General features: G+C 35.9%; 1 protein-coding gene across 2 annotated transcripts in view; it reads left to right on the plus strand.

Moving 5' to 3' along the window:
* Window positions 1-713: 713 nt before the first annotated feature.
* Window positions 714-15,780, plus strand: part of LOC145671405 (cytochrome P450 6j1-like) — a 62,009-nt gene continuing 46,942 nt past the window's right edge. The window contains exons 1-2 of one of the 2 annotated variants that reach the window (XM_081740553.1): window positions 714-1,306; window positions 4,908-5,129. The gene's annotated coding sequence lies outside the window, so the exon portion shown is untranslated. The remainder of the gene's footprint in view (window positions 1,307-4,907; window positions 5,130-15,780) is intronic. The other variant, XM_081740551.1, reaches the window with a different exon arrangement.

The following is a 15,780-nucleotide window of genomic DNA, read 5'->3' on the forward strand; positions in this document are numbered from 1 at the left end:
TTGAACCCGGGATCATGTCCATCAAAGGCACGCGCGCTAGCGACTAGACTAGCAGGAAGAGCATAGACGTAACTAGAGGGAAACTAGGTTCCCTAGCAATTACTCATTACTTCAAAGAGAGAGAGCTATTATTATTATTATTATTATTATTATTATTATTATTATTATTATTATTATTATTATTATTATTATTATTATTAATGTACAGGTGTTATAAAGTTAGTGGTAACCCAAGCCAGCAAACCAGTATACGCCACTGCGTAGCCCACGTTGTACTTACATAACTAACTATACCGGAGCACGCATTCCAACAAAAACAGTTCTTAAAAAGCTTTAATGCACACAAATTATAATTATATAAACTAATCGGGCAGTTGCTATACACTTCTTATATACAAATTTATGAATATTACGAACAAAGCAAAATTCTAGGAAAATAATTACTCCAATATGCCTTCTCGTGGAGCCGCCTCTGCTCTATAATATCAACATACTGTATACATAATAAATCTTGGTACAGTCTCTTGCGCGTCAGTGTAAGATTACAACCAACGCAAATATGTTTTCATAATAAAGGTAATCCTGAAGCAACATAATCCCTGTTAACGTAATACGTTTTGTCATATGTTTATAATGTTCGATTTCTACAATAGAACGCCACAGCTGAAGGTCAAGTCCATTAAGAGAGAAAGTGCTCACAGTGTGTACTAACAGAAAGTCCATTTCTTCACCGCAAACAGCACTTTCTTTTTCCTGTGTATATACACCTTCCTTCCTTCCTTCTTTCCTGTGTCGTAAATTGAGGAGAAAAAAAGTACCGTGAAAGAGGAAATCTATACACTATCTGTTATCTAGTTTTATTTCTGAGAAAAATCTGTTTGTGCGTCGTTTATAGTATCTTTCTAATCGTTGTGTATCAGCGGAGATTTTTGTGTTAAGACGTGAAGAAAGAAGGAATATAAATGTTAATGATAACACCATTTTGAAAACACATAAATAATCGCTGTTATCGGTTTTCTCTGCCAGTGACGTTCAAGTGTTTAACAACGCTGCTATTTTTAATCTGAGACGAAAGAAGTAAAAAAGTAAAACAAAACTTCGACACAAAAACAAGTGATCTTTCATTAAAAGATCTGTCACATCTCAGCCTCGTTTACAGAGGGAGTCAAGACGTCTGCTACTTAAAAAAAAAAAAAATCTCAATGACGTCAGTTCACGTTTCTGGTGACTGAAAACATAGCTCTGTGTGTTTATGGTCTATGACGCTCCAGCGTGGATTTTACTTCAAATCTCGGCTGCGCTGAAGGTAAGGAAGGTTGTTTGTTCTTTATTCTTATATGCTTTTTCATAGCATGTGTTATTGGCAGGGTTGTTGTTAAGGGAGGTAAGGGGGAGAGCCCCTTCCGAAGTTACCAATTTCTTAACAAGTAGGAAAATTAAAATACCTAGTTAGCAATTTGAAGAATGCTGTTTTGTTCAATTGACTTATTTACTTATGCTGTTCCGTCAAAATCTCAATTTTAACCAGGGTGTAGGTTAGCCTGGTCTCCCACCGAACCACTCAATTGAATGTTTGTGTAAATTAGATATCCCTACATCACAAGCAGTACATGCAGCCTACCTTATTCTGCGTGTGTGTTTTTTTTTAATGCATTTCTACAACTGATTGTAATTTTTAAAGATTCTTATGAGGATTTGCTGATGGGGATTACCTAACCTAGCCATGAGTTGTCAAATTAATAGTTGTGCATCGTGGGTGATGATAATAATCCTGAGTTGAGGTGTGAAAATGGACTCAAAAGCGGAAAAAGGGCTGTTCGCATGGGCGGCGATTAGGGGGGCAAAGGGGGGCAGTTGCCTCCGCACTTTTTTTAAGTAACCAATTAATGTATATAGTTTCATTTGGAAATGTAACGATTTTGTATGTGTTACTGATTAATAGGAAAAAATGCTGCCATATAATATTTGCTGTTGCGTGAATACGTATTGGTTGTCTTCCCGTGGAGTAAAGAAAGCTACAGTAATTGCGTTTTAATCGCCACAGAAAATAACCCCAAAAAATAACCTATTGGAGCACAATTTCAGCATACTTTCATTTCTTCTTACAAGGGCTCGATATGTTAGTGAGCCGCTTTGAAGCTAAACGAAAGAACATTATGCAAAAAAAAGTAGGGCCTATTTCACAAGTTATTCTTTAATTGCACAAAAATTGACAGTTCCTAAAATGTCTTTTCTTCTTTCTAAAGTAAGGAATATCGATTAAAAAGAGCGTGATAAGAAACAACTTCTACCTTTTCCATTATTTTGTAGTGTAATATACGAGTGAAGTGTTGTGTTTAAGGATGTACGAGTGTATATACAATAAAATTTAGTAAATTGAACATAATTCTAGGTTTTAAGTTTATTTTGTATAACTGAAGTGTGGATTGTAAGTATTGTTGTGTTTTGATGTGTTCCAAGAAAGTGAAATCTGCATCTAATGGCAACGAACATATTTCAAGAAGTTGCAAAAGCAAATATTTCTTTAAATGTCGTAGCATATGCTTGTAGTATTTACTTCCTTTCATTTTCTAAGAGTAATAACATACATTTAATAGCATGTGTGGAATTAAATATTAAGTTTTTCATTAATCCTCAGTTTCAATATAACTTTTGCAAAACAAGCATCATTATTCATTACTATGATTAATATTATCCTTTCTATTTATTTGTTTTGCAAATTTATTAAATAATCTGATCATACAATTTTCCAGACAGAATTTTAAGATGTTCATGAGCAAGGAATCAAATCTCTTCTTACACTTTCGTTGTTTAAGAGTACAAAGGGCTAGTATCTACTTCCGTTGTTCTTCTCAATTTACTTAATAAACTATTATATACGATATACGGTATTTTAACTGAAAATATAGTATCCTATTAGTTATACAACCTTTCGTCAAACAAAATGTTAGAAACAACCAGGAAAACTAACATCTATATACAAATATTCAGATCATGTCTTGCCCCCTCACTTTTAGCGTCCAACCGCCGCCACTGGCTGTTCGTATTCGTATCTCAGACGGAGCATGGAATGGGAAGAATATGAAAATAAGATTGCTGTAATAGTTTTCCATAGGATTGGTAAAAGTGAGAATAAGATTTTCGAAACACTTGGCAATTTTTAAAATCAAGATTTGGAATTTATTTTTTAGCAAGACTTGGCTTTTTATCAAGTTTAATCCAACCCATCTTGTAATGTTCGTTACGCCACTGGTTATTGGAGGCCAGAATGAGTAGAGTAACCATAATTTTATCAACTAAAATTGAAACACATAATAAAATAAAATAAACAAAAAAAAAAACTTGTTCTCCAATAAATTAATAATTTCACAGCAAAACAGCATTACAAATAAAAACGTGAAATAAAACGTCTTTATTGTGTACTTACTAATTAAACACAATAAAATAACATGATATATATGAGCATATGGTTATATGTATGTATATATACAAATGAAAACGACTATGTTTGTAAGTTAATAACTCTTGAACCACCCGACCCATCTCGATCAAATTTTCAACATAGATGAGGTTTGGGTCTGTGATGGTTTTTATCATTTCACTTTCACGGTGCCATTTAGTGGAGGAAGAGGGGGAGATATATTTATATATAAAATGATCGATATTAGTGTCGAATCCATAGTTGCCGGGCTCGCTGAAATAAACAGAGACACTTCCGATGCCGTTTAAATCCAAATCCAGCTCCCGCAACTTGGGGAAGGGGGAAATATAAAAATGACCGAAAATAACCGATATCAGAAAGAATTTCAGTAATAGTAAAAAGTGACTGACTAACGGAATATATTACTATTTTTTCTAATTTTTCTAATTATTGAAAGTGATTTACTGACGTTAATTACTCAAATACACTTGCTTGTAGTCCCTACCGTGTTCGACAAGTCATGTTCAGGTTTATAGCAGTGTAGCCAGAAAGTTGTCCAAGGGGGAAGAATATGACTTCGAGTGGGCCCGGGCTTTTGACGGTGTCGTCCTACTTGCGACAGTCTTAGGTGCGACAGGAACTGTTAACTGTCCTATGAGCGACCGATTCGATGTGTTAACTGGCCTATGAGTCACCGATTCGTTCATACTAAGATAATGGAAGAAGATAAGGTTCCATCTTCCTTAACTTGTTTCACGATAGTGTGGCTTAGAACCTAACAAAATGTATCGTGAAAGATTTACGTCCCTAGAGGTCTCATTTCAAAAATACAGTGTATCCCAAGAAATTATTACACAAGTTACAAATCTCTCGCAGGACATAATAATTCATCTAGCTATAACAGATTATTTCATTGCTATAGGACAAACTTTAAGTATAAGTCAAGACAAGGGGGAAGGCGAATTATGCAATTAGTTTACGTTTTGGTAGCTTACAACAAGGAAAGGTAATTTAAAGGGTTTGTTTACCTTTCGAATTATCTAGAGTGTACTGCATTGTAATTAGTGGGATTGGTTGAGGATAATCAATCAAATGTAAAGAATCTCAAAAGCTGTGTTTTATTATTGAAATGTTTTTCTCATTTTATTCATAGAATCTTTGCAAGTGTGTAAAGTGGATGGTTGGCGAAAGTGTTACACGTTTAATTATTCCAAAATAAAATATATTACTTTGCTTAGTAAGTAATTAGATTTGAATTAAATTTAATACAGAAATCAGTGCTTTTCAAGAAAGGGGATATTAAAATGGGATTTTCAATAATTAATTACATCGAAATATACTTTTCATGGAAATATTTCTGTTGTCTCGTTAAGTTATCAAATAATATATCAAATATGTTTTATGTCAAATCTAACTCAAAATTAAGATGTTTTATTTACACTTACAGTAGAGACGAACATATCACTAACACGTACATTTTTCATAGCGTGGTTATCCGGACGCTAATAACACCAGAGACAAACATATTGTACGAAAGGGAATCATATCATCTTCCATCATCTCAATATAAATGAATCAGTTGCTCATAGGACAGATAACAGTTCCTGTCGCAAATAGGACTGTCGCTTCTGGGACTAATTCGCTTTTGACATGCTGGAAGCAAACCAAGAAACTTCTTTTGCAATAGGAAAGCATTAATAACTCAACAGTACGTATTCATTATTATTATTATTATTATTATTATTATTATTATTATTATTATTATTATTATTATTATTATTATTATTATTATTATTAAAGATTGCACTATTAGTACCTCCGAACGTCTGTTACTCCGCACAATAACTGTTGAACGTATTTTCTGGAGCAATTTTTGAATTCTGTTTCCTGCAACAAACAGCTAAAGCCATTGTCTTGGACGAGCTCGTTTAATGGAGTCAATCTGTTTAAGTCTTGAGTGGTAACGGTGACATTAATGGTGGAGACTCGTCCCATATTCCACACATAAATAATGTAAGTCTCGCATGATTCTCTTTTAGTGTCTTTAACATATATCATTATTATCACTAGTATTATTATTACTATTGTAGAACGTTTGAGAATTCAATGTTGCATCTGAAATGACAGAAGTTATTAAGAAAAGCATGTATCTATGACGGACGAGAGGGGAAAAAATGAAATGAAATGAAATTTTTGAGTTTTACGTCCCACGGTTATGGCGGTTAGGCTAAAGGAGACGGTAAAGATGAGAGATGAATGAAATGGTGGTATGAAGGAAGTGGGAGGAAACGGGAGAACCCCGAGAAAACCCACGCACACGGTGTTTGACCACCACAAAGTTCACTTGGCGGGAGCAGGGTTTGAACCCGAGACCCCAAGCACCAGAGGTGAACGCTCTACCACTGAGCCACCGCGGCCCCCAGGTCGAGAGGGAAGGAGATATATATATATATGAAGTATATGAAGTATGAAATATGCAGATGTTGTAGAGGTAAGGTTGCCAATCCCGGGGGGGAGGGGAATCTCATGTGGATCCCCACATTGTATTTATGAATATACAATATTTGAATATACAATATTTGACATAATTTGAATGCAATTTGTCTTAAAATCCTCATATATGCCTTCTGCATCTGAATGCCCCCCTCCCCCACAAAAAATACAGAGAAATCTGCGTCCTTGAAGAGAGGTGCCAGATAAACAAGGTTGGAAACCTCTGATTTTGATTGTGTGTAAAGTTAAAATTAGAGGTTATAGGAAATGTGACACTGAGCTATTCATAGAGAAACAAAGTTTTATGGAAATCAATTTGTTTGACTTTGAGTTTTTTTGAGTACAAAATAGTTTGAAGAAATTCAAAAAAATATGAAATAAAACTCATTGTTATGCAGTATTATGGCAAAAATTTGCTACTGTGTGAATCCAGTTAGGCGAATGAAAGTAAATGGATGATTAATTTGTTTTAAATACTGTAAGACGGGGTTATTTTGTACAAAATATGAAAAGAGTTGCAGAGTCCTCTTTCGGTAAAACCATGAACTGTAAAGATAAAGTTTCAACTGCCAGTGTAAGACAGAACATCTTACTGTATTTTGGCTAATATATTGGCGGTTAACTTCAGCTTTAATTAGGTTTGTTGTTGATGGAAAGCAGTCATTATAAAGGCCGACAAAATTTGAAAGATATCACGTACAAGAATTTCCGTCAAAGTTGTCAGTTTCGTAAAATATTACTGTGTATAATGGGACTTTGATGCAATAGTTGAAGTTGAAGTGTGAATCGTTTTAAAGTCATAAAAAGAAAGTAAAACTGGGAGAAGGCGGATTTAACCTCTAATCGGAGTTACTCTGCACCGGTCCAAATTAACTCCTTAGGAAATTACTACTGCTGGTAACTCTTGCCTTTTAATTTTAGGTAAATTTCCTATTTAGGTAGATGCCGGAATGGATTTCTTGTTGGAAAATAAATTACGAAAACAGTGGCGGATCCAGAAAATTAGTTTGAGAGGGGCTTTACGCAGAAAAGCTTAGTTTTTTAAGTTTTTTTTTTAAATCACTAGGCTTTTGGAAGGGGGGGATTCAGCTTATACGCATGGAAATTACTAACATTGGATTTTTTTAAAAAAAGAAAAGAAATTAAGCAATTTGGGTGGGCTTCAGCCAGAAAGTCCCAAACACCGTAAATATTCCACTGGTTACGTTTGGGGTGATATTCTCAGATATAAAGATCAACCAAGGCAAATCAGTTCACGGGGATTTTTTTTTCTGTTCTCGAGTCGGCATTTTTGTGGGACATATGCTAAACTATTAGAATGCGGTTCCTGTGCCGGTACGAGAAAATACATTTTTTTTTTACTAATATCGATAATTCAAACTAAGTACTGATACCGGTATCATCATTCTAATATCAATATTTGTAGACTGCATGCACTTTTGTGTAGAAAGTAAAACATATAAATACTGAAGGAAAAATATTGCACAGAAACATTAGATTCGTATGTTGAACTTACTTTTTGTATGTTGTGCAAAGTAATCCCACCTATGGGGTTACTTTGCACCAAAGTTTATATTTCAATAACTATGGTTATACTGAATGTTTTTGAACTTGCACTAATGTTTTCCTTATAGATCTAGCTATTATATGTTTAAAATACAATGTTCTAAATCATTATGTTTGTACGTTATATCAGAATTTCTGTAAAATGGCTTAAATCGTGTGCAAAGCAACCCCGTCTTGGCGTGGTTTATTTATAGGGCAATATATTTCTAAATTTTCTTTCTATTATTAACATTCTTCATTTGGTTAAATTAGGTTTAGGAGACCTAACTGGTTCATACTAGCTTTGCTACACAGTAAAAAATGGTTGTGTTAATTCAACTCAATTTTAACACAGGGCAGTGGTTCCAGCGTGACTACCACTATGCGGGGTTAGTTGAACACATACCCCGCGGTGTTGCCGTTTAACACAGAGGGTATGTTACGTCTTTAACACACAATCAATGTTGAGCCGTGCCGTAAGCGTTAATGAACCACAAAATTACTCCCTCAAAATATGTTAAATCGCCTATATGCGTAATGTGTTTACATTATGCTGAATCTAAAAAACACTTTAAACAAGTAAAAAAAGAAGTACTTTAGTGGCAGGGGGGCACGAACCACCAACCTTTCAATTAGTAGCCTCGTGCTTTTCCGACTTGGCCACGGAGCGACGAAGAAAACGTCGCTTGTAGAGGGATAAATTGTTGAGGTCTTTTGAATTTGGCTAATCAGAGTGCTCCTTTAAGCTGCGTATATTCGACGATAACCGTTCGGGATAAGATAAAATGTGCTCGCCATGTAGACCTAATTTTATAACAAAATGACGACTGTCTATTTACTTTATTTTATAATTCTTCCATACTCACTTTTGAATGATCGGCGCCAGTTGCCATCTAATAAATTTGATGCGTTGGTTGCTTCTAGTACACAATCGCTTAGAAAAAGAAGCAATAAATGCATCAAATGTGGGAGGTGAATTTAGAACACCTAAGTGGCACATCCCTAGCACATCTTCTGCTGTTAGGGTTTCTTCAGAAACATTACGTAAAACAATTGAAAACACATCGCGCGGTTTGCATTTTGATATTTTGCGTATATCTGGTTTTGTTTAAGTATTTCTTTCTACTGAGTTTGTCTGTAGCTTCAATTCATAAGCCTTTTTAATTAGATGACCAACATATTTGGCAATCACGCAGAAAACAACACCGAAGATTCTACACTTGTGTTAATTTAACACACAGGCTGTGTGTCATTTCAACTACCGGCATTTGAAACACAACTCCAAATGGAGAGTGAGTTGTTCTAACCACTTGTTTGTGTTATATTTTAATACAATCGTGTTAACACATAACCATGTCGTTGAAATAACACAACGATTTTTTTACAGTGTACCTTAAATAACTTAAACTGGAAATACAAATCACTGACCAAACCATTGAGATGATATGGACCAAACCAACGTTTATTTTAAATAAATAACTGTGTAACAGTTTCGCCAACTAACTGAACATATTGGCTTCATCAGCCACTACCAAATCTGATTAAACCAATATGTTCAGTTAGTTGGCGAAACTGTTACAAAGTTATTTATTTAAAATAAACGTTGGTTTTGTCAGTGATTTGTATTTCCAATTTAAGTTACCAGACCTGCCGTTTTGTAATGATCTTATTATCCCCCCTCCCCCAGAAGGTTGTCTGATGTCCCGGGAAAAATGCAGACGGAACGAGTATATTGCTTTAAAATAGAATAAACAAACCATTCTGTTTTTGGCTCGTACCTCGTAGCGACTTAGAACATGTTTTTAAACCCCATATTAAAGTTAAGCCCTCATTTAGGAACATTTCGAAATTTTGTAAATATCTTCATTTTTTTTTTAAACAAATGGCTCCGTAGTAAACTTCATGTCTCGAAAGGATATTCGATAACCTTCCGTGGGCCAATATGTTCTACCGTTAAAGTGATATGATAAAATAAAGTTTACAGAATATGCTGAATATGCTCTAAATATTAATATATGCTTTAACTTTTGAAATATACATTTATATGCACTACTAAAACTTCAATTTTGAGCTTATTATTGTTGTTAAAAACTAGGGATGCGCACGAGACGAGTCGAGACAGGATTTTCCTGACAAAATTCGAGTCGAGACACGTCTCTCCCAATAGAGAAATATACATTTTTCGAGTCGAGACATCACTTTTACAGCACATTTTCGAGACGAGGCAGCCACAAATCTTGTCTTGTGCGACCCCCTATTAAAAACCACTACAAAGTTTAACAAAGATGCATATAAGCAAACGAAATATGCATTTGCATAAAAATCCGATGTCTAGTTATCAAAAATATTCCTACGTTAAGTAACATTTTCGTACAGTTGGCAACACTGATACTAAGATCGTGTATAAGTTACACAGTCAGTAGGCATCAACCTGTTGCGTTCAATCTATATATATAAAAGAGAACGCACAAAATCCTTTGTCCGCTCATCACGCTAATACGGCTGAACCGATTTCTTTCATTTTTGGGGGGTTGTTAGGATTTGGACCTTAGATGGTTTTTATCATATCACTTTAATTTTCAATTACCAGTGTCTTGAGATAATTGACCAATCAGGTGTCAATACGTACAAAAAATCCTTTGTCCGCTCATCACGCTAATACGGCTGAACCGATTTCTTTCATTTTTGGGGGGTTGTTAGGATGTGGACCCTAGATGGTTTTTATCATATCACTTTAATTTTCAATTACCAGTGTCTTGAGATAATTGACCATTCAGGTGTCCATACGTACAAATCCTTTGTTATTAGTTCATCATAGGTATAAAAATAAACGTATTTATATGCAACCCGCATGACCCTGTGACTCGGCGGGTTAACATAACTGACAGGCGCTATAAATCACTTGAAAGCGAAAAAGTAAAAATTATCTAAGTAACAAAGTTTATTGCGTTCCGGGATGACCGCAGCGAAGCGGGGCGGGTTGGGGTGACCGCAGCGAAGCGGGGCGGGTTAACATAAATGACAGGCGATATAATGTTAACATTAGTGCAATCTTCTATGGTTTTTATCATATCACTTGAAAGCGAAAAAGTAAAAATTATCTAAGTAACAAAGTTTATTGCGTTCCGGGGTGACCGCAGCGAAGCGGGGTGAGCGCTGCTAGTAAATAAATAAATATGAGAAAGTTAATATTTTCACAGAAATTCGGGCTCTGTTTCTCATTCTATAGTTTATAGATAGAGGAGTTTTATATACTGTAGGTTATAGCAAAATTATAACTGTGATTGTTTGGACAAAGACCATATGTCACTGCAGAGATAAATAAAATGTCATATCGTAACAAAGAGAGAAACCCACTCGATGCAGACATCATAATAAATAAGAAGAGTTCGTGACCGAAAGCATGAAATTATCACCAGATAACGTTATCTACTTATTTAAAAACATATTCCCTCTTTGCTAATTATATTAATGTTTACAAGAAGAAGTATACGTACGCAAATATAATCATTTAAATTTATCAGTCGCCCATTTTATAGTATTTGAAATTTACAACTAATTTCTGTAACTTGCCATATACAATGAAATCTCTAGATAACGAAGGTCGGTGTGTTATTGTTTTTATTGTCTGTAGGGTATAAATGGGAGGTTGTTCGTTACAGAGAGATTACATAAATTTAGATTAACTTACTCACACCTCATGCAGTAACTGTATATATGATTTATCATCATCGTAGGTATTCTGCCATTTTTGGCAGGTCACTTACCACAACTGAGAAACTTCCATGCTCCACGGTCTTCAGCTAACTTCGTCTTCACGTATGATTTCTCTGTTTTGATATCGTCCATTACAGAGGTTGTTCAGTCTACATTTGGCCAATTTCGACTTACCTAAAAATTTAGAAGAATCCATGGCACCAGGTCCGTAAGTGCTCGATGTGTTTCCCTTGGTTCATAACAATAGCCCGACAGCGTAATTTCCACTGTAATAGGCTTCTCTGAAGAACTGGGAGGGGAATCTTGTCCCATTCCCTTTGCACAGCTTTCAAAAGTCCTTCCACAGTTGTCACAAGCCGTTTTCCCAAAGCCCGCTTCAGCAATCCAAATCCACAATAGTCCATAGGACTTGCATCTGGAGATTTAACAGGTACCTCATTGAAAGGTATCACCTGTATACCACTTGCCTCCTCCATCTCCCTGTAAAATGCGAGGGACAGTCATGAGGTATGTGATGAGGCCTTGTCCATGTGAATGCGCATCAGATTGGCGTTATTTCCGTACATTATTGGAATCTCATGCTCGTAGATCGGCCGCAAGATCTGCTCCTGAAAATACTGCGAATTTATTTTGCAGTTCTTCGCCACCCTACGAATCTTCAGTTTACCTCAGTAACAGTAGCCAGTAATGACCATGAACCCTTTTGGGAAGGATTCTTTACAGATACGGACCCACCTTCTGAAGTTCTTGGCGCCTTTCTCTCGGCACATGATGGCTCTCGGTTTGCCACAGTCGGAAAGGTAAATCCATGCTTCACCGAGCGTTACGACGTACATCCACCTTTGTTTTGGCAGATGCCGTTCGTACAGCTTCCGGGCGTTGCACTTTCGTTCCTTTTGGTGGGCATCCGTGAGAAGATGACCGCGAGCTTTCATGACTTTTTCCAGCTTGTGTTAATTGTGTAAAATCCGGCTCACAGTGCCCAAAGACACGTCAAGACGATTAGCCATACACCTTTGTGTTGGCGGATTTTCTCGCATTGCCATTTTGCGAAGTTTTCTCTGCATGGTAGAGGTGGCCTTGGTGCATTCCCGCTTCCTAGGCAACTTCGTTGGTGATCCAAATGGTGGAGCTTCGTTGCCCTTGTACTTTTTAATAACATTTTTTATTCCACTTAAACTGATGTTGCAACCATTCTTCTTGCACTGTTTTCTAATAACAGAAACACTAAAGTGGGTGTCATAAAGAGCCGCAACATAGCCTTCCCAAAACCGGCTTAGTTTGGGCGGCATTTTGGCCACAGAGCGGAAACCCACATACTTGGAAACAAATTTAACACAACACTCACAACAATGGTCCTGTTTTGTGCGTTATTATCGTCCGCGCGGAAAAAAACAACTCCGTTCCCAGGAAGCCACTGCACAACACTGCAGGATGCCATAAGCCAGGTCGGGTGAGTCCATTCTGCCCGGGAGGGGGAAGGAACGAAATCGGCCAAACGTAGGCTGAACAACCTCTGTAATTGTAGTCTCCTTCGACCCTCTCTCTCTTTCCTGCCACCATACCCTCTAGCACGTCTTTCATGATATATTCCTTTTTAGCCAATTCCGCCCAGCTTCTCTTCGTCTTCTCAAAATATATAAAACTGTTATTTTCTCCCCCAGCATTTCTAACACCCTTTTATTCGTTTTCCGGTCGACAACAAATTCTCTCTATTCTTCTGCACACCGACATTTCGAAGCGTCCAGTCGTTTTTAATCACTTTTGCGTAATATCAATGTTCCTGACCCATACAGTACAATACTCCATACGAAACATTTTATGAGTCTTTTTCTCAACTCTTTATTAAAGGTACAACAAAATAGCCTTTTCTTCCTCCTAAAGGCTTCTTTCGCTATTCCTATCCTTGCTTTTATTTCATGTTCACATTTTATATCATTACTAATACAGTGAAACCTCTGAATAACGGACACCAATGGAACGGGAATTTTTGTCCGTTACACAGAGGTTACACAAATTTAATTTTTCACAAGGGTAATTGTATTTATGTAATATATAGTAAATACATTATGTATGAGCGTAAATACTTAAAATTAAATATGAAAATAAAGTATTTAGTACCTATTTGAATTACTGGGTGGGATAAAGGAGAAATTTCTGAGAATGAGTTAATATATTTGTATACTGCAAAAAATAATGCGTGTACGGTAATTTTCTTAAGTACATGTCATCACCCTTTAAAAACAAAATCCATTAATTGACATACCGCCTATACTAAAAATAAAAATAGCTTAATAACAGCATGCAATATTATTATTAAATACTGAAAATGTGGAGAACAAACTCACTAACTATGAATTTTTTTGGGAAATAGTCTGCAATAGTTGTCTGCTGTATATATACTACGGACACTGATTTCTGTTCGAAATGTGCTTGTAACTGATCAATTGGAGAGCTTCTGTGTCACCGAGATTAATGGCAAATTTCTTTAATTGTACAACTGTACAACAATTGTACAATTGTACAAAAAAAAAGTAAAATTGCTTGTTGAAAAATATTATTGGAAAACAAACAATGTTTGTTTTGTTATCTATGAGATTGTTGGGAAAGATGCAAGACCCAGAGGGAAAAGGACTAAATTTGTTAGGGAAGGGAATCTTTCGCATACAATTCTTGGCCATACAACTGGCATTGCATAAGTGTTATTGCTTATTGGAGGTTTTCTAGGATTTTCGCGGTAAAGCAGTTTATTGCGGGCAGAAAAAAGAAGAATTTCATAAGTTCAGCTAGAAACTGTTCTGTTTGATGGTTCGCCAGGTATAGACTCACGATAGATATACTTGTGGGGAAAGACTTTTCTGTCTACTGTAATATATCACAGAACCGAGAATAATTTCTGTCCATTATGAAGAGGTTATTGAAACGATTGGGGGGGAAAAAAGGACTGTCCGCGTCCGATCTGAGAGTGTCCGTAAAAGGGAGGGTTTTGTTCCATAAGACAACATATATTTTTGCTGGGACAAACAAATCTGTCCGTATTATAGAGGTGTCCGTTATTGAGAGGTGTCCGTTAAGGGAGGTTTCACTGTAATACGACGCAGGTATCGAAAACTAGTCACCTGTTGCATCTTCTCTCCTTCTACTTATTTAGTTGACACCGATTGCTTCGTTCTAATCACTATGAGTTTTTGTCTTTCTAACATTTATCTTCATCCCATATTCTTCGCAGCAGTTCCTCAGGTTTTTCTAACGTTTTATTGATTTTCTTTTCAGATTCCGCCACAAGTGCCGTATTATCTACAAACAGTATATGCCTAATCATTCTATCTGCTACCTAATTGGCGCTTTGATTATGTAGGCTCTTTTTTCATTAGCTCTTCTAGATAGATATTAAATAAGTTGGCGAGATACAGAATTCCTGTCAAGCTTCCCTTCCATAGTATACATTAAAAACAGTTATTAATGAAATATGAAGCTAATATCGAAATACTGAGCACAGTGTTCGAATTACTGTGGGAATGAAGGGAAATCCTCTACAGTGAAAAGATAAAAGTATTGTTGGGGGCAAGGCGGATCCAGGGCGGATTTCTGGGGAGCCGGTGGGTTGTAATACTGCTGCTTAGAGCTACTTTTAAGAGCTCCAAACTCTGGGATGGGTTGTATTTATATATAAAATAAGAAAGTTTCCTCTTTTGGGGGGAGGGCAATTGCCCTGATCTGATCGCCCTCCCCCTGGATCCGGCCCTGGTTGGGGGGCATGTTCATATGGGTGGGTACCGCAACATATAATACTTTATGATAATTTTCTTCTGAAGTATAAGTTATACCTTAATTATGCCTTAGTTCGCTTGCTGGCTGTGTTGAAAAGTAAAATAACTCAATAAAAACATATATATATATATATATATATATATATATATATATATATATATATATATATATATATATATATATATATATATATATATATATATATATATATATATATATATATATATATATATATATATATATATATATATATAAGATCAATTTCTTAAGTAGAAACCTCACATCAACGCTGTATGTAAGAAAGCGTTCTGGTCTTTGCATTCCTTCACTAAACTAAAGAAAATGCTACCCACTGAAACAAAGTCAACACTTGTAAAACCTCTAATATTTCCTCATTATTGTACCGGTTACAACGTATCCAAAATGCCTGTACGCGGTTTGCATATAATCTCAAACGATCAAATCATTTAACTCCATACATACAGAAAGCTGGGCCTTTTGAAACTTGCAGATAGACGTCATCTGCACTGACTCACACTTATCTTTAAGACTTTGCGCTTTGAACAACCCTCCTACTTATTTCAACAATTGCAACCATTAAATGTTTATCACAATCTCGATACAAGATCAGGTGTAAATACCAGTAGCGGCTCGTAGTCTGTACAAGCACCGGTTGCAATGTTGCAATATCAAAGGTATGTAGGTACGCGCAAGTGTTCCCCTCCCCCAGCATTCTTGAGTCCTATCCAAGAAATATTCAGGAAATATGAAGAGGAAAGTCTTTTAAGCTCTATTTGTATATTATTGATTAAATTATTTCTCGAATATTAATT

Source organism: Thermobia domestica, chromosome 15 (genome assembly GCF_964235325.1).
Source record: "Thermobia domestica chromosome 15, izTheDome1.hap1.1, whole genome shotgun sequence".
Lineage (NCBI taxonomy): Eukaryota > Metazoa > Arthropoda > Insecta > Zygentoma > Lepismatidae > Thermobia > Thermobia domestica.